We start from the raw sequence: 20245 nt of genomic DNA on the forward strand, positions 1-20245 counted from the left end.
ACATTTGCTAAATGTTTTTAAAAATTCTTTTTCCTAATCTGGTTTAATTTTTTTTTTTTTTTTTTTTTTTTTTTGGCACTGCTCAGCTACCTCGCTGATGATGGGTTAAGAAATATTAGTGTCTTGCTTTGTAAATGCTCCCAAGTGTTAAAAGGAGAACAAGCAGCTTTTGAAATTGCTGGCATAGCACCTGCTTTTATTGAACTGAAGAAGCACTTCAATAAACTCTAAGATGATGCTTACTCTAAGATGAAAACTGTTGCTGTAATACATTACCCATTTATTTAGAAGATTTTCCCTTCTTTTCTAGAATGCTTCCAGAAGTTAGATATGTTCTGTATCCAGTTTTACAGAAAGTATCAATTCAATTAATTAGCATTAATTTACTAGAATCAGTGGACTTGTTCTTAAGGTTCATTAACTGATTTTTCTGAGACAAAGCATCAAGATCTCTTATGCTATAACCTCTGCAAACCTTTCAATGACTTCTTAAAACAAAGCTTGATGAAATCATTCAAAAATTATGACAGAAAGCTCTTGAATTTTTGTGCCTTCTTTTTGAATGTCCAGTTCAAGACATATTCAAGGGACTGCATTTGTCAAAACTGTGTTCAGATATTTTTCTTTCTAAATTGAGCACTTCCTTGTACCTTAAACTGGGATACCCAAATAATGAGACTTCTCAAATACATTATCAAAATAGAAAATACTTTCAGGAAGTGGGGTTTTTTCTGCCCAAATTACAATAATGCGATAATATCCTAAAGGGAAAAATCTCCACAAACTGCAAGGTACAATAGGATTTTCTGGTTCTCAAATATCTAAATAGCTCATATTACAAACTGGATATATGATGTCTTGTTCCTGTCACTAGCCAAGCTCAAGAAAGTCACAGTTCAGCTGAAAACCAGTTAAAAGAGTTTCTTTAGAAACTGGGTGTAAAAAGAGAGTGTGGTTAGTTTTGCTCAATCACAAAAGAAAAAAAAGACAGAGACACAGGAAAGCAACCAGAGGCAGCTTGTACAGAATGCAAGTCCACCCACCCTCCACACCTCCTCTACTCTGGGCTGTAGAAACACAAGTAGACAGAGGCACCTACCTGCCCAGGAGTCTACATAGCACCAGATGAGATGTCCCATACTTCATTGGCTCATAATTAGGTATTTCAGAATGTGATCCAGAAAACCAGGACACCAAGCAGCCAGCATGCTAGACAACAGGAAACACCTTGGTCCATGAGAAAGCTGCAGCTTTCTACACTTTGCTGAGGGTTTCAAGGAGACCTCTAGCTACAACCATGTATTACGACTGAAATTTCTCCTGGAGTGAGGTGCTTGCATCAGTCTTAGCTCACAAAAAATTGGAGGATCCAAACCAGCAACAGCAGTACTGTTCACATTCTCCACAAATACCACTCTATGGGTATGTGGGACATATTAATTTATTTCTCTCTTCGGAGTCATGAGATTTGAATCTACACTTCCCTCTAAGCAGTAAGTTTTTCTATTAGTCACTTGATATAAAACATATAAATTACATTGAAAAAGGATCTGCAGTTTGGATGTCTTCTCCTCTCAGATACTGAACAAAGCACTACATTCTTTTTTTCTCACCCATGGACTTTGTATCCCAGTTGCACCATGCAAACTCTTGGCTCATGGAGTTACAATGTGGGGCAGGTTGGCCTCAGAGCGGAGACCAACTCAATGCTTCTTTAACAGAATTAGGCGTGGAGTAGTTTACCCATACGTCCTCACTCCATCATGAGACCTCAGCTCTCTCTTGTGACATCCCGTCATTGCTGGCATGACTGAATCATATCAGTGGGTATATGGATGCATCACTGTGAAGGACAGGGTTTGAGGAAAGTGGCAGGTGATCGGGTCACTTTTAGTGTTGTGTGGTGTCAGATAGCAAGCAATCTTGATACTTCTGATGCAGTATGTGATGTAGGCTTCTCAAAATAAAACACTATTAGAAGGATGAATGAGAAGAGATTCTCAGTGGTAAAAGCCTGACAGAATGCCACTCCTAACAAACTGTTGTCACCTCTTTAACCCTGTCTAGCTTTTCTGATGAGAAGCTACCTGAAGGTTTTCTTGGCCTTCATACTCCCAGTTGATTGGGAAGATGGATAGATCAACTTATTCATAGACTGTAAATGAAGAAGAAAAGCACGAGTATCTAAGAGACTGTATATAAAAGAGTTAAGAGGAAGGGAGGAGAAATAAGGAAGTAGCGGTTGAAACAATCTGCTTTTAAGCATACAAAAAGTTAAAAAAGACTTGATAGCATTTTAAACAGAGTGTATAAACAACACAGAAGAGGCCCAAACTAAGTGTTTTTTCCTGGGGGGTGGGGACATTCAGAACTGGTGGAAACTGTAATGGGAAATTCAGAAATGGAAGTCGGCACTTTCAGCCAAAGAACAAGCACAGGTTTCTCATCCACCCAGATTAAAACAGATTAAATGCAGTGAAGTACTTTTCCTTGGGGTTTACCACTAAGGATAGCTGGACTGTCAGTGTCAAAAAGACAAATACAAACTGATTTGCAAAGATCATTAACATACTCTATAATTGTGATCTAAGAATGCTATGCTGGCTTTTTAAAAATTATAGTATATTTGGCTGTCTCTCCACTGGGGAAAAACTCTTGTCATTCTTCATCATTGACACTAGTAATTCAGTAAAATCTCTGTAGCCCTCACATAGAAAAAAAGTTCTAATGCTAAAGTCACTGTGTCTTGCAGATGTGTGTTTGAAGAAGCGCTGTCATTTGTAACTGTCTCTACGTAGGGCATTGCCAAAATCTACAGCACTGGGTTTCTCCAGTGTGAGTGGTCATGGAAAAGCACTTAGTTTAGGGATGGTTTAGGATTAATTTCAGAAGTGAAATAAATATATATAAAATTAATGTAAAATAAATAAATAGATAAAATTGAAATTATTTCATCTTGACCTTCAAAGCTATTTAGTAGTTTAATTGCTGCAAACTTAACTTTCTATTTCTATATAATCCCTGTTAACACTTGGTACATGAAGCAAAACTACAGCACGTAATAGTCGGTAAGATTTTTATTTACCAGCATCACTGTGAGTTGTCTATCTTCACTGCCTTTGATGGCTACACATCAAGAGAATTAAGCTTTGGCTCAGATCTCAAAAAAGGAAATAAGCACCCACAAGACAGTCTCTACAGCACGTTTCTCCTCCGGAGGAGGAGAGCACTGAGGCATTAAAGTTGACATAGAAAGCACAGACTAAATCTATTTCAGGGAAGGCTTTGATGTTTGTCTTCTTCCCAGAAGAAAGTAAAAGGGCACAGCAGCACAGGACTGCAGAAATAGAAGGTGAAGGCCAGGTCTCTTTGGACAACCGTGGGGATAATGTGCCTGATATGCCAGGTCAGGAAATGCTCCCTATGAGCCAGTCAATAAATACTGTTCACAGAAAAAGTGTAGGCTGCTTGGGCTTAATTGTGAAAGACTCTGGTTTTCAGTATACCTTCCTACCTGACAAATGAGGTGTGTGGATGGGCCTCATCTGTAGGAGAAGGATGTAATGTCGGAGAGTCTAGGAGGGGACGTGGGGCTCCTGGGTCACTGTAAGCCAGAGCAGGCATCAAATACTTCCACTTGTTCACTTTATCATTAATTTAGAAGTAAGAATATAAAGAAAAACTCAAAAAACTACTGAGCCCAGCTGCTGTTCGAAAAGGATCTTTGGTTTAAATTCACAGGACTGTATTTGCCCCCCCTCCTTCAAAAAATCCGCATGTTTTGGTTAATTCTTGCTGAATTTGATAAAGGGTGTAGGTCCCAAGATTAACTAAGTTTCTGTGCATTGCATAAAAAAATTTGGCCAATTGGATGGAAGCCTGGGTTTCAGACATTTATAATTCCACCTAATGTTTTTTAGTTCCTTTCCCTGATTTCTGCAACTGTGTATGGTTTTCTGGGCATCATGGCCATAACAACACAGGAGAAGGTTGTAGACAAGTGTAATGGCAATAATGACAATCTTCGTTATATAGTAATCCACCACATATCACAGAATTTTAGAAAGAAAATATGCTAGTGTTTTCTACTGCCCACAGAGTCACTGGAGAGCTTGTTGATGTTATCTCCAAATCACCTATGTTGGGGATTGGAGTTTAATATTCCTACTAGTGAAAAGCTGGAAGTCAATAGGCTGAAGAGAGCCAGCTGCCAAGAAACTTCACAAGTCAGCTGGCTGGAAAATGGACAAGTTTAAGCCTGCCCATTTACCTTTGATCTTTGTTGGAACCAATGCCCCCCCAGCAATTTTCCAAAGGCAAAATACCCCATCAGAAAGCTTTAGACTTTTTTCTCATCATTGCGCAATGAGTGATACCATGCCCTGTGTACACTGCACTATTCAAACTCTTGTCCTCAATACCAAATAAATAATTTATTTGTGGGCATTTTTGTGGCATCCAGTGTTGTAGCATCAAAGTACTTCAAAAAGATCCACCAATTTTTTTCTTTGCAGCTTTCCTCTAGTATGAAGATTATTTAACCCCATATTACAAACAGAAAAGTGGGGAATGGAGGCCCTGAGTTGCCTAGGACAGGTTTATGTGTCTACCTAAAGCTTTTGGCATTACATAAAATGTTACTGTTTCAAAGCCACATTTCTATTGACTGGATCTGGATCTGTGAGCACTCAATAATTCTGAAAGTTAGACCCAGGTGTCTTTTAATAAGCACTTGAAAATGAGGAACTCAGAGTTGGTGTGAAGCCAGAACTGAAACAGGACTTCAGGCTCTGTAAGATGAGCATCACATAGGTGAAAGGATTAAAGCACTGATGAAGACTTAGGTGTCTCAGAATGGGATCTGAAAGATTCAGCAAAATGATGAGGTGGGAAGTCAGCACTCTTTACATGCTATGTACGTAGGTCAACCAGAGGAGACTATGGATGAGTCTCGGAAACATGAAAACTTGCAAAAAAATATTAGTGAGTCTGACAGAACATCCTCTCTCACACAGGAACACTGCTGGGAGACCTGAGCCTTCAACCTCTCTGTGAAATTTCCTTATATGAAGATTCCCTGTTGCCTTTTCTTTCTGGGAACTGAATATGATCTGCTACAATCTTTTTAGATGGCTGATAGAAGAGAAACACTTCCTTTCCCCGTCTAAATGATAGAGTAGTGGTTAAGGTCAGGAAATAGATGCCTCAAGTTGCCTTCCAAGTCTGACCATGGAACTTATTATCTGAGCAGAAGATTGTTTTAACCACAAAGCTGCTGGGTACTGCCCATATTTCACATCAAAGATGCACAATAAAAAATTATAGATATGACAGCTCAGGGAAAGAGGAAAACACCATGCAGAAGAGCAAGAGATTCTCTAGCCTAGTGACAGGGGTAGTCATCTGTAAAGGAGTGGAGATGGCCTGGTCTCTACTCTTTAGATTGGCCTTTGAGGCTATCCAGTGACTACTTAATGCAAAAGAGCATCCTTGAAGATGAGATTTTGGATCAGGTATTTTGCCTTCTAGATGTATGATATTTCAGGCATCTGCTCCTTTTTTTGACCAATGACCACCGCTTGCTCTTCCAGCTTCAACTGGACAGGTGCAAATCAGCCCAGACTGTGGTATCTGGCAAGGATAGCTAGCTAGCTAGCAAGGAAGGAAGTGGATAAATCTTTAAATACTTTCCAAAGAGAGTGTTGAACGTGCATGCTCTTTCTCCTAGAAGAGTGCTCTAGAGGAGGAGTTAGACTATTTCCTCCTCCTTCACTGTGTTTGAAAAGAAAGCACTTGTATTTCTAAAGAAGAAACCCCGTCTTACTGATGTGCTTTAAGCACACTCCCTACTGGCACTAGGCCAGCTCTCTCAGTCCTGTCAAAATCCAATTGCTCTACAATTGCAACTAGGATATCTGCTCTGTACTTGTCCTTAAGTACTACTATTGTAAATACTGCTATCGTTTTATGAGAAGCAACTACTAGGGCATAATTCCCTAGTAGTCAGAAGCCGTATGAGAATTGTCCCCACTTGGAGCTGAGGTTTTGAAGTTCCACCCACGTCCATTTCAGACATTTCTCATGTATCTATTTCTTATGGAGAGGCATCACACAAAACTTTCAGGTGGAATAGGTGACAGAATCTCATTTCCGAGGACATCACTCAGTCACCAAAATCACAAGGCTACTTTGCATTTTCCCACATTCCTACCTCTCAGTTAGCATGTGTCCTTCAGCAGAAAGTAGATCAGGGAGACAGGCAAGAGTATCCCTCTGAATGGTTTGTTGATCGATTTTTTATGCCAAAATATTCTTTAATATTTACTCTTAGGTGACTGAGGGCTATACCATAGTCAAATGCACAAGGGAGCTCTTACTACATAAAGGGTATGTCAATATTAGTAAACTGAATGCTGTCAGAACCTGGCCTCAGGCCATGAAAGTCAATTCCTTGGGCTGTTACAATTCTGGCACAGTTTTGATTCCTTCCCTCAAGCAACTCTGACCCCCACGCAACCATCTTGTGCAGTTTAAGAGTTATCATAGACCAAAGATCATTCCAAAAGGTATTTCAGAAGCTAAGAACAGTTGTTGGCACAGATGTGTCAGATAAGGTAAAGACCAGACCATGACAGGTGCCAGCAAACAGACGTAGTGTAAAATTAGCTGGGTGAAACAGTATTTTCTGTCTGGACCGCTAGAGGGTGCAGACAAACATACTTTACCCTGAAGACTACTGTTAGATTACTGAGACCGGGATATTTCAGGTTTTTTCTCCCGAGTCCTTGAGGAAAAGAGCTGAAAGGATCACGCCTTGCTGTCCTCTACAACCCACTAATGTAATCTGTAGCACGTAACCCAAAATCTATCTTCCTTCCCTTAACCGCTGTCCAGACACCACCCTCTGTCTTCATCTACCTCAGTTTCATACTACCATATTTCCTCTTCTCTTTTGTTTTTCTCTCTTTCCCCATTTCTGTTCCTGCTTATACACGGCTTCCTGCCCTACCTCCCACCACCCCCTGTGCTCTAGGAGGATTTCCCTTTGATCCCTGCACTGCCTGACTCTCACAAGATGAAGTAATAAAAGTATGGAAGGTTTATTATCCCAGCCTTCAGCTGCTGAACCATTGTAGCCCAGAACTGGGATCTACTCAGTGTACCCAGGATCCTGAGAGAACAGGATTTCAATCGGGCATGATTTAGAGAGTCTCAAAGACCGCTCATCACTCATATTCTTAAGAGCTTTATGGGGGGAGGGAAGGAAAGAAAGAAAGAAAGAAAAAGTCTTTACAAGATGATTCCTTTCTTTGTGCTTACTCACCTACTCAAAGCAGAGGCTTGTGTTCCTGAATATTCCCTTTTTGCCTCAGCAATTGCCTCATACAGCTAAGCTCTGCATGTAACATCCTGCTAGGAAAAATGCAAAACTTTTCATCTTAAATGTTGATCAGACTTACAGGCAGCTCCCTAAGGAATTTGTCTCGCTGTGGTCACCACTGATGTTTCCGTGCTGTAGCAGATCAGATTTCCTCTATGAGTAAGAGCTGCAGAAAGGACCAAAGAAAAACCTTTTAAGGATCAGTTGTTATAAAAAAAAAATAAAAATCAAAAGAAGCACATCTAAAGATAACGCCAAACACTGACAACTACTGATAACACTGCCTTTTATAACTTTAAAACACAGTTTACCAGCTGTAATACGTACCTGTGTAGGTTTACTAAAAATGCATAATATCCACATCTGAAGATGAAGAGAAGGTAAAAGAACACATGCGTTTTGTTGACTTGATATTTTCCCGTCTTATTTTTGCAGATCTGAATCAGGTGCAGTCTATTTGGTTATAAGTAGGCCTGGCTGCTTCATCATGACTGTACCAGTGCGTAGTTTCTGTTGTTATTTCAAGACTCAATCAGTAGCCGTGAGAGCGAGGATGCGAGGGTAAAATTATTTTCAATTCATAAGCTACTGAGCCTGAATTCCTCGTGCAGTAGGGTGAAAATGTGACAAAAACCTTCAGCTCTTGATGAACAAGCTTTTAGATGCCTTGCCCCAGCCTGTACAACTCTTGGACCCGCACCAGTCTGTGTGCAAAAAGGCACAATGTCTCGGTTACTATATTGATGAGAACTAAGATCCAGCAGTTAAAAAAAATTGAGCTTTTGCATGAAGCTGGTACAGTTCCCTCTCTCTCTTCCTCTGCCTGAGTATTTAGCTTTAGTTAAATACTCAATACTGAAATATAAGACTACCAGTGGAAAATTTCAGCAAGGGTGGAAGGCTTCCGATCAAAAATGTGTGAAAAGAGACCAGATCAAACTGACATTAGCAGATTCAAAGGATGCAGAAAATTAACCTGGTGGGATATTTCTCATTGATTAGCACCTAAATTTAGACAAAATTTGGATTATATTACTCATTTCAAATCTATTTTAAAATAACAACCCTAACTCTCAGGCTAAGAGTCCCTCTTAGGTTTCCTGCATATAAATAGTAAGCCCAGGAGGAACACCAACTTGACCTTCGCATTCGGGAGTTGACAGTAAGAGAAAACAAGCCCAAACAACAGTCCCAAAGACATTTACTTATAAAATGAGCTCATTTCATCCAAGAACTTTTAAGGCAGTAGTCAAGGGCCAAATGCTCCCATCTCTGTAATTTTTCAGAGGAGAACTCCATTTTCAAGCTCATTTTGCACACTGTGAAACCCATGAGAAAAGTGTCAATAAACATGCCTGATACAAAAAGTGTCCTTCTGTCCGTTTGAAAGCTTTGCAAATGTTAGTTGTCAGTTGTGAAGCCTCCTGGACTTCTGCTTCAAAACAACTTTGTATCTGGAAACTATGCAAATATGAAGTAAAGCTGTTAGGCAGCAATGAATGTTCAAAACCCCACCACGGCTTCTAAACACGTCGAGAAATAGTCTCGCTTTCTCTTCATTTCTGAGCAGGACCGAGGGAGGCCACCACAGGATAACTTCTTGAGGCCAGATTGTGGGCTGCTTGGTTTCTCCCCTCTGGCCACTCAACTAGAACGCAGCAGTTACTGGGGGAGACCACATTTACCATACAAGGAATGGTCTTTCTAGGGTTTGATTTTTTTCCATCCTATTATGCTGCTACATATAACGCACGCCACGCTCTGACAGAGAGCTGAGGAGCACACCCTTTTCCTCCACCAAAGATACTCATGCTGAAAGAGAGCACTGAGGGCAAACATTTCAAATCACCTCAGCTGGCCATTTCTGCAATTACAGTCATTGGTGAGAGCAAAATTGTCTGCATAGGCAGATACGTCTAAGCTGAACCCGAAACCACCCTGAAAGACAGAAGGTGAATACACATTTTCAATAAATGTACCTGCAGGGACACCAAAAACTGAAGGCAGAAGCAAGGGTGGCCTGGGCTCAGTTTGCTCTTCCCCCACAAAGCTGCTGAGTACTTTCTCTTGAGCTGTGCCCATGCAGAAACGGGGAAATGAGACTGCAGGGTGGGTAGGCACACCTCAGCCCCAGCAAGCTGTAGCAGAGGATGCAAGTATTTAGCAGCTAGGGCCATACAGAGCTATAAGGAACAGCAAATTGCTGAGCATCAATACTCCAACTGAGAAAACTAAGGCTGATGCAAATGCTTCTACCCATGCCATCTTCCGATCACTTGGATCAATTTGTGGTTTTGGCTGCTTCATAAAATGCAGAGACAAAAAACTTGCTGTTACAGAAACTTGAAACAATTCCCAGGGAAGCTATTTAAAGATTGTCGGCTCGATTCCGAGTGCGCGGCTTTGAACTAAAGGAGACCCATTGAGAAAGCCCTTTGACTTCCATCGTCATCTGAAAGGGTATAGGCTTTTCTTTGGCTGCAGAATTGTTGCTGCTTCTTCACATTTAGGCGAAACCACAGTTTCTTATATGCTCCACTAACCACAGTGGAGGATTTTGGTTTGGCCCTTTTAAAATTTTTTTTTAATATACAGTAAATCATAATAGTGGCAGTCATTATCTTTGGTTTGTTAGCTGCTGTGGAGCTCTGCTGTTTACCCCAACTGTTCACAAAGGATCAAAATGCACATCTAGGCACGTACTGTCAAACCAGTTTAGGTTTTGATGTTGGCTGAGAGCGATCTCCCAAGGAAAAAGTACTTGCACAAAATGTAGTGACATGGTTTAATTTTGTTTTTTTTTTTTTTAATCAGAGTTAGGTTGATGGTTGGACTAGATGATCTTAAAGGTCCCTTCCAACCTAGACAATTCTATGATTCCCTAGCAGAATTGTGACTCCCTAGCAGAATGGTGACATGCTTGCTGGCTATGTCTAAATTGATCTACAGCTGTTTGCGAGGGAAGACCTGGGATTTTTATCAGATCACCTGCACTGGGGAACTGCAAAAGCCAGGGTGTGAGTCTGGCATCAACTAGGATTCATCTGTGTTCCCCACCTGTAGGTGACAGTGACAAAACTTCTGTGGCTCACAGAATCTTTTAGGGGTGAAACTCATTACAGCGGTCCAAGTGTTGCCGTAGTAACAATCTCATAAGTAAGGTGGAGATGATTTAGGAATAAAATTCAAACATTGAAGGGATTTACATGTTGGAATCAAATGGATGCTTTTGAAAACCCTAGCTAGATTCTCCCGACAGCTATGTATAAAATCCAGAGAGTATTTATACGAAACGCTGAGCACAGTCAAGGAGCCAATGTGCAAATATTGAAAATGATTAAAAGCAAAGACTGAAAAAATATCAAATGCCAAAAATCCAAATCTCCAGTGTATGACTTCACCCAGGGATCTTCACAGCACAAACAATTTCACTTTCTGTAGGGCGACCTGGTGACAGCACATTATTACAATAACTGCCCTACAGATGTCTATTTTATGCTCGTTTCTGAACTATTAAAAAAACCTTCACGCAAATAGTCTCTCTCCCTGTCTATTAAGAGAAAACAAAGGCAGTATGCAAGAGTGCACTGTGTTACGAGACTTCCTTCTGGTGCCTGTCTGTCTGAGTTCAGTTTTTATGCATCAAAAGACCCCAATGAAATTATATCAGTTTATGATATGGTTCCACAGTCACTTCTGTGCGTATGTTTCATTGCTGCAAACCTCAGGAACAGTCTCAGGATGACTACAATATGTGACTCTGCAATAGCTAAAGATAGATATCAAGTCCAGATTTACAAATAAAACTGGTCGAAAACTATCTGTCCCGATATGCATAAGCTCATTCTTCCTCCTTTTAAAAATACCATCGAAGACACACTATGATTTTTACTACTCTCCTTACTAAAGCAAACTATACACTGATAACCTCTTATTTTGATAGTGGCTTGTGCAGAGTGAACTCCTTAAATCCAGCGGTAAGAGTTCTTTCTTTTTTACTGCAGTATTTGTTGTAATAATTCTGACTTCTGACTACATATAACTTCTTCATTAACATTGCTCTGTTTTTAACCCGTACTATTCTTCCTTTATTTCTACACCTTACAGTCATCTGGCACAGACACACACATGTACTTCTTTGATTGCAATGAACTTTGTTCTCCCTTCAGATGTAAATAATAAGAGGGAGAACAAATCAGTCTTGGCTAAGTCTGACTCCACTGATAAACAATTTTGAATAAACAATTAAGAAGTGAAAAGCTGTACTCCTTACCTGATCTGGGATGTACAGTGCACCTTGAAAGCCTCTTAAATGACAGAGGAGAATTAGAAATAGTTGAAAGTTTGTAATCATCCAACAGACAGGGCTCAGGAAATGACCGTGTACTTTGCAACGATTAACTCCTTCCTTGCTTCTAATTGTCTCCGCTTTTTCAAGTACAGTAAAAAATCCATCTTACCTTTCCGCTGCAGTTTGGTACTTAGTGTGTGCTATTTCACACTGAGAATATGCAGGAGATGACCCTGATCACCTCCATGAAAGAGAGAATTTGCAGTGTCTTCTATGTAACTGTGACCAAGTGCATTTTACTGTTGAGTGAAGTTTCTATGATGAAGTGTAGAAATGACTAAGTAATGCCTTGAGCACCTAACTCTCATTTTTAGAAGAGGCTTAGAGCAATATTCTCAGCATGTTGCAGGGCCCAACAGAGGAAGAAAAAATAAGTTGTTTAAAGGAGTAGCATCCATTGCAGTCTGGACAGGCATCTGATGTACCTATGTTTATGATACTTTTATGCACAGAGGGTCTCTAGGTGAAAGTCAGGCATGCTGGAACATCAGGAGTTAGGTCCTCTACGCATAAAACCCCACTAAAAGCCTGTTTCCTTTGGCTGGATGTACCCATTCAACTGAAAGGCTTTTCTGAGCCCAAGCACCATATAAAACCATTAGCCTGAAAGCTAGTAGAGTCAAGTTCCACACAGGAGCACAGGCAAGAGGACAGGCTGCCTTTGAGGAGCAGGCATCTCCACGTTGAACCCCAGGTGGCACCTGGGCTCTCTGCGTGCAGGTGCAGAGGGGATTGGCACCCACAAGTGGATTCCTCCCAACCAAAACAGCAGGTTGTGGTAGAAAACACTTCCCACAATTCTGTAGGAAAACGCAGACCTGGGTTTTTCATTCTTCTCCATTTTTTATGATTTAGAAAACAAGCCCTGGACATATATGCGTATATATCCTTTCCACAGCTTTGAAGTCTCTTCACCAAGGCATGTGTGTGTTTTATTTTAAAAACCTTATGGGGGAGGGAAGAGTCACTCCCTGCATTTAGGATGTTGGTAGAGGAAGAGAGAATAGAAATGCCACCAACATGCACTGTTATAAAACATTTTCATAGCTCAAGCACTCAGCTATGATGGTTTGGGTTTAATCTTCTCTTTAAGAAGAACTAAATCTGTGTTTTGAGCATAAAAAATGTCAAAAGTCCACAGAAGCTAGAAGAGATAGGAATTTAATCCAGTGTTCTCAGCAAAGCTGAGCTGACAAAGCAGGACTGGACGTGTCAATGAGCCTGTGCTCCACAAACTTTTCCATGGGAGATGCATTGTATGAACTACATAAATGACTTAAGTAACAAGCACCAAAGCTCAGAGCTGTCCTGCTCTCAGTGGATAGTGGATTTCAGAAATAAGTTTCTTCTTAGATTATTACTACTTACAAGACCTGGTCATTCAGACCTTGGTTTCCTCTCAGCAGAGTTGTCCAGCTTCACTAAAAGGACCGGAAAGGGTATCCATCCCAGCCACGTGCTTAGGGGATTATCCCAGAAAGTGGGACTAGGGAGTCTAAACCTCTCCAGACCGAAGGGTCTTCCCCTGCCTGGGCCAGTATTCTGGATTACTGCACCAAGGGTGGCTAGGAACCTCCTTCCCCAGCTCACAGCCACCCTGCCTTGTGCGGAGAGCAGTGCTGGGCCCCTGCTGGACAGTGTTCACGTTCCTCTGGGCAGGCAAACATCATCACAGGGTGCTTCCTCCCTCCCCTGGATGAGAGCAGATCTGTTCGCTATGTCCACAGCCTGCAGAGCTTCTGACCCTGTGGGGAGACCTCATGTTTGGCTTGTCTGAGGCAGAGGTTGGGTATCTCACCTAGCTCTGGGGTTTGCACTGTGGTTGTCTACATCAGAGATAGTCAGTCAAGGCACTCTTAAATATAGGCAATGGAGAGAAACAGATCTTTACAAGGTTCTTTATCTGGAAGTTTTAATAGCCAAGTAAGAGTTCCTTTTGCTATATATGCATGCTTGCATAAATTCTCATGCAATCAATATTTTTTAAAAATGACAAGTAAAATCATTTTTCTCTTGAAGTTAAGTCCTTCCATTGACTCCCCAGGGATTACTTTGATCAGTAATGCCTCCTGAGGGATGCTCCTGAGATAATGAGGAGTGTGATCTGCACTCGATGTTCATCCTTTCAGAGTCTACCATCAAAATAATGGGAATACTCAGGATCCTCAGTGTAAGCAGGTGCTTAGTTGCTTTTCTTTGAATGGTGTCCAAAAAAATTGTGTGATTCCTCAAGCTACAGCTACTATATTATTATATTATATTGTTTTATATGCAGAAGCATAGGGAAGTTTATATTAAGCATGATTGTAGGACAGAGTCTCAAGTTCTTCTTGCCTAGATTCCTCTCACTTTCACATACAAAAACTGAATCAACTGTCAGGTTTTGTCAGCTGCCAGACCCACTTCTCACCATGAGCCTACAGGTAAACAGGAAGGAGTTTCAGTCACGCAACCTCAAAGCATGCAAAAACTATCGAATCAGACCTCCTTAAACTTACTGACATTTGGTTTGCTTCCCAGGCTGTTAACAATCTTCTTTCAGTTCAAATACAGTAGGTTAGAAATAAAGCTTTTTTCTACTTTTTGATCCTTCATGCTATAAATACTTAAAATTTTACAACTTTTATTCACTATGATTTTAAAAGAACCTTTGCCTCCTAAAACTGGCTAAGAAATTTTCAGAACAAAAAAAAAAAAATCAGCATTCACCTTTGGTAAAAAAATATGGAATTTGGCACTCCTGGAGTATTATATTATAACAAGTATAAGCAGTAATTAGTGCTGCTGTACAATATACGATGGTGTATCATAACATAATATAATGAAAAAAAAAATATTTAATTTATTATTATTGTTCTTATTACTACTACTACTACAAGGTAATCAATTTGATGGGACTCATTTGGCTATGTTAAAATTTCCTCAGAAAGCAATTAGGTGCTAAGAGACCATCACTCTGAAGACTGACCATGTCTTTCAGTATGATTCTAAGCAATGCTGTGAATTTTTGTACATCACTTTCCTTTGGTTGAAGTTCTAGCCTTTTCTAAGTCCATAGTTAGCTTCTTGAGTATTTGGGTTCCCACCTCTGTGGGTAAGAATCTGCACTTTGAATTTATTTTTCTGGGGGACAGGGACATGACTTTTGTGAAAGACATTATAAACTACACTGGCAATATTTTAGACCTTTTTTTTTTTTTTTTTTTTTTTTTTTTTTTTTTTTTTTTTTTTTTTTTTTTTTTTTTTTAAACTGATGTTAGAAAGCTCCTCAGTATACCTTCAGTGCAGAGATCTTCCTTTAGGGTGAATCTGCACCTACCTTCGGGGTAACCTGAATATGGCTCTGGGTCTTGGTGCCTGGAGGAAACAGATGCAGACAGGGATCTGATTTGCACCCTGAGGGTGCCTCAGACTCAAGACATACCAACCCTTTGCACAAAACCAGAGAAAAAGTAAATGGTCTTTGGGAGCTTCACTAAGGCTAGATGTGATTATTTATTAACAGCAATGTTATTTCCAGAGAAGCAACACTAGCTTTTCTGCAGCTGAGAAGGAGCTGGGATAACGCACAATTGGAGGACAGCTTTGGGTCCCTCTGAGGGACTCAGCTCTGGCAATGAACAGAGGAAGGCCTAACCACTGGAGGGCATGGCACAATGTTAGCTGTGACATGAAAACAAGCAAGAGTGCAAGCTGTCATTCCATTCTTCCTAAAGGGTTCTTCATCTCAGCTTGAGGTGCATCGGGAGGCAAAGAGACCTTGCACAGCTGGTGGTGGTGGTGGAGGGGTCTGTAAGCACAGTGATATGGGAGTGTGAACAAGGTCATGGAGGGCGGGCAACCTCAAGAAAGAAGTCCTGTGCTTTGGGAGTGAGACAATGGAAAGGTAAATCTGTACAGAAAGAAGGAGATGAGAGAGCTGGGGAAGTAAGGGAAGGTGGTAGTAGCAGGGGAAGCTGAGAGAATGAGTCCCAGGATTGTGAAAGGAGGGCAAGGAAAACAAAGGGGAGGAAAGAAGGTCTGGTGCTGTCCATCCTGTATCATAGCACATAGGAAAGAAAGGAGAATAGTGTTCTGGAAGACTTCGTCCCAGGATTGTGAAAGGAGGGCAAGGAAAACAAAGGGGAGGAAAGAAGGTCTGGTGCTGTCCATCCTGTAAGATGTAAGAAAGGAGAATAGTGTTCTGGAAGACTTCTGCCTGGTCTCCAGGACTCAGGCACTTGGTCCATTCTAGGCAGTCAAGATCACCATGATATGAAGTATCCCACAACAAGGTGAGCTTTGCAGAGGGATGGAGGGAAGGCAGGCAACCAGTGAAAAGAAAGAAGAGATTGCCACCTCACAGTCAACCTGATATTTCCAACTCCCTAACACCCACCCATGTCCAGACCTCAGAATTGAGTTGTGATGTCAACAGTGACAAAAACAAACAGAATACATTACTTTGGCGGTCATTAACCAGGTAGCAAAACTCGTTTATTCCCATGCTACTGAGATGGCTGTGCTATGGTGCCATTACACATCTGATGAAACTCCAGACCTCAGCTATGACTAATTGCCCATTTCAGTGCTAACACGCCACCATCTGTGGAGCTCTCCAGAAAGAAAACACTCCTCTTAACTCTCCATGGAATAAGTGGACAATCTTGGTCAATTACTTCTAAAGTTAACCACCACCTGTGGAGCTCTCCAGAAAGAAGACACTCCTCTTAACTCTCCATGGAATAAGCGGACAATCTTGGTCAATTACTTCTAAAGTTAGCTTCAGTATCTAGATGTCCTAGGCCCATGAAGGGGTGGTATGGTGAGAAAGAAAACCTGCCAAACAGTTTTTCCTTGCCCAAGGAGATGTGACCTGCTTCTTTGTCCAACAGCACAAGCTTCATAGGGTCAAAACTTTTCAACTGATATTTATTCGTCCCCAAAACTGCAGGTTCATGTACTTCTGCCCAAGAGAAAACGAAGGGAAAAAACTCAAAGCCAAAAGGATTATTTTCAGTGTTTTCAAACTGACATATTTTCATTTCAGCATAGGAAATTTCCATTATAGGAAATGAGTGCTGCCTAATTTGGTAGCAATGATATGGGTCTTTGCTTTGCTTGAGACAGGCCTTCCATTTCCCACAGAAACATTTCAGTTACTGGACTGCAGCGTAGTTTGGGATCAGGATCTCTCCAACTAGATCTGTTCTATCACATCCAGAGAAACTTTCTACTTTTTACATTGAGGTGAGTGTCCTGGTTATACCTCAGAACTGAACTGTCTCAAGACTTTGAGGCTCTCAACATCTCTTCCCCCTCCAAACACATTCATGCATGTCTCTTGCCTTCTTTGAGAAACAGGACGCATTCTCCAAATGAGACTCCTGGCATGTGCTTCTCCTGCAGTCTGAGTAAGGGTTCCTGTTCTGTGTGGAGGGAGAGTGGGAACAGGTGAGTGAGACTTTATTGCAAGCAAGGGGTGAGAAAAAGTCTGGAAAAAAAGAGAGGGAGAGTGAGGACAGATGGCAGAGGGGGAAGCAAATACTCTGCGATGTGCAGGGGAGCAGGGAAAAAGGGGAAGAGCCCTTAAATAGGAGTTGGCCGGGGGCACAGCTTGCACATCAGGAATACCCAGGCTCATCAGATGGACTGTGGCATGCATCAAAGTGCAAGACCAGATGCAAAAATTGTCTTTCCTGTTTTATGTTGTATAAAATATTGAACTATTTTCTGTGTAGAACAAATCTGCAGTCTGGTGATGCTTCCTGGGAGGGAAGTGATCCTTGGGTCAAGAACCAAGTGATGCCTCAGTTTCCTGCAGCTGAAACTAAAGCCCACTTCTTTGTGAAGCACCAGAGCTCTGCTTCAGGTCCGTGGCTGCCACCTCACAGAGCCCCTGTGAATCTAGCACTGACTTTTTGAGGAAAGAAATCCCAAATAAAAAGATGTATTTGGGCAGAAAATAAAATTTTCTTCAGCTCGAAATAAAATACTAATTTCTTGATTCACTGAAAATGCTTTTTATCCCCAACCCGCAGTATGCCAGGTGTTTTAAGGTTTTGACTACCCTGTCATTGCAGTTTTGATCGCTGCCTCCGTTGCAGACTGCAGTGAGGTGCAGCAGCACGCAAGCTCACTCTAAAAAAAACCACCTGCAGAGTGCACAGTGGCTAGAGCTTTAGCTTGAATTGACTCAGCTTCGAGAAAACTAATAACTGCTTTTGAAATCGTTTAGAATACTGCATGTTTTCTGGCTGCTGGTCTGACTAACCCCTACTAGGCAGATTTCAGTTTGATAATCCCCATACTCAGTCAAACTTTAAAAGTGACTTCCCCTTACCAGTATTTCTGTTTAAGGGTATGATCCCCACAGAAGTGGGTCTCCCTTTCTTTTCTGAGGCAGTGTAAATAAGCCATTTAATAGGCAGAAAAGAAATAGAGCAGGGATCAGAATTTCTTACTTTGTATTTAATTACTGGAGGTATTTTCCCATCAGTTATATAAAGTCCAATTCTGTTTGTCATATGTCTTTGTTAAAGATATATTTAAATTTCAGCCTAAGGACTGGCCTCAGGACTGAGTACTTTAAGTGTTATTTCAGTGGGAGAAGGGTTGGAAGGAGGGAGGATCCAGACTGTAGCCCGTCAGGTTACTGCATTTGCAGAGGGAACTTTTTCCTAAACATAGACAAGCAGAGTGATCAGAAGCTCAGGTGACTTGGTTTAGAGGAAAATGTACTCACTTGTTGCCATTCTCCAAGCACCTGCTTGAGCTGGGCCCTGAGGTTTAGACAGACACGATGCTCTCTGCTGACATGGCCACACATCCCTTTCTCTGAAGCCCTCCCAAAGAGCAGGTCAGCTCAAGAGAGAAGTCTCTATGGTTCTGCAGGAGGCAGTGGTCTGGTAGTCCCTCTGCATTCTTATGGCTGAAGCAATTGAGTGTTGCCCCAGAACTGAACTCTGTCTTGGTCCTCTGCCCCATAGTTCTTAGGAGCTGCAAGTAAGACCACTTCAACCAAAGTTTTCCCAAAGTATGCATATTCTTGGGTCTCAATTTCTGGGAGCATGCCTTGAAACGCCTGGGAACTGAAATCAGTAGGGGCAAGGCTTTGGTCAAAAACTGTGTTACTAGGGTCATATAGGTTCCAGCAAAACTTCTGCTGCTGGTCATCAAAGTTGTTTTCTTACCTTAGCCACAAGCAAGGCTTGTTTTCTGCCAGAACTCAGCCCACCCAGACGCTTTAGTGACTGGTGGGTAGACTGGCAGGAAACCAATGCTTCCTGTCTGCTTGTTCCCTTATTAACCAAGATCATGGATAAATCACAGAATGGTTTGGGTTGGAAGGGACGTTTAAAGATCATCTGGTCCAACCCCAAATGAAGGATGAGTAAGTGGGAAAGCCTTTCTTCAAGCTGCCCAGCTTCCTAGTTCCTTGTAACCATGCTTTCTACCCCTTAGACAAAACAGGCAGGAAAACGGCCAGCTCCTGCAAAGGTCAATACATTTGTCTAACAGAAGCAAAGTGTTTTTCTGTAGCTAAAAATAATAGCTTTTTAATGATTGGATTTTTTTTTGCCTTTTGTTTATAACAACCAAAATATTTCAGTTTTGTTTTGTGCCTATCTGGAAAGTGGATTTTTTTGGTTTTGTTGCCCAGATGTAGGATGTGACAAATTGGAATATGCCGAGTAGGTGCCTCAGAGCAGCCATCAGCTCTAGAGAAGCGGGTGCTTAAACACGAAGCTATGGCTATCTCATACAGGGTGATGGGATCACTATAGGTTTTTGTAATTTTTTGTTGTTTATTTTTCCCTCTGTCCTTCTTGCATCACACAACTGCTGGGAAAATATATTCACCCATGCAAGAGGCTGTCAAGTCTTGACTGCCACCAAAAATCCTTCAAAGACACATTTACTTCTACCCTCAACAGTAACTGTGCAAGAAACAAGCCTGCCTACTCAACAAGAGCAGAAAATAAAAGGTGAAAGCTGGCCAGCACCAGCAATTCTACCTGCCAAGACAGGGAGATCCTCATCCAGGCCTTTAAGAGGACTCAGCATTAGGCCCACCTGGGAGATGGGAGACCCTCTTTCTTTCTTTTTTTTTTTTTTTTAACGAGGACTCAGCATTAGGCCCACCTGGGAGGTGGGAGACCCTCTTTCTTTCTTTCTTTCTTTTTTTTTTTTTTAACTGTAAAAAGGTTGTTTTTCAGACGTTATGTAAGACATCCTATTTGTCTCTTAACTTCTCACTGATTACAAACGGATTACAGGAAGGAAGCACTCCACCCAGTTTCTTAATTTATCATGCACCATTGCTTAAAGGTGTCATCCGTGTCTTAACAGAAATCTGTTTTCCCCCCTTCTTTTTAAGAAAAAGAACAGGTAAAAAAAAAATAAAAGAAAGCAAGCAAAAAAGCAGATGATCTTACTGCTTATTAATTATTAATTGTATGGCAGTTACAGCCAGAAAAGCTTTTGATTTTTCCAGGCGCACATTTGCTAAGAAATCCTTTCAGAAAGATGCA

At 41.3% G+C, this 20245-nt stretch overlaps 1 protein-coding gene across 3 annotated transcripts in view; it reads right to left on the bottom strand.

The window, feature by feature from the left end:
- The window catches only part of P2RY8 (purinergic receptor P2Y, G-protein coupled, 8), a 31551-nt gene extending 19806 nt beyond the window's left edge, over positions 1–11745 (bottom strand). Inside the window, exons 1-3 of one of the 3 annotated variants that reach the window (XM_014960159.1) lie at positions 11655–11712; positions 7709–8085; positions 7461–7547 (exon numbers count right to left, since the gene is read on the bottom strand). The gene's annotated coding sequence lies outside the window, so the exon portion shown is untranslated. The other 2 variants (XM_014960158.1, XM_014960160.1) reach the window with 2 other exon arrangements.
- Between the last annotated feature and the right edge of the window lie 8500 nt (positions 11746–20245).

This window comes from Calidris pugnax, unplaced genomic scaffold, assembly GCF_001431845.1.
Source record: "Calidris pugnax isolate Ruff unplaced genomic scaffold, ASM143184v1 scaffold188, whole genome shotgun sequence".
Classification (NCBI taxonomy): domain Eukaryota; kingdom Metazoa; phylum Chordata; class Aves; order Charadriiformes; family Scolopacidae; genus Calidris; species Calidris pugnax.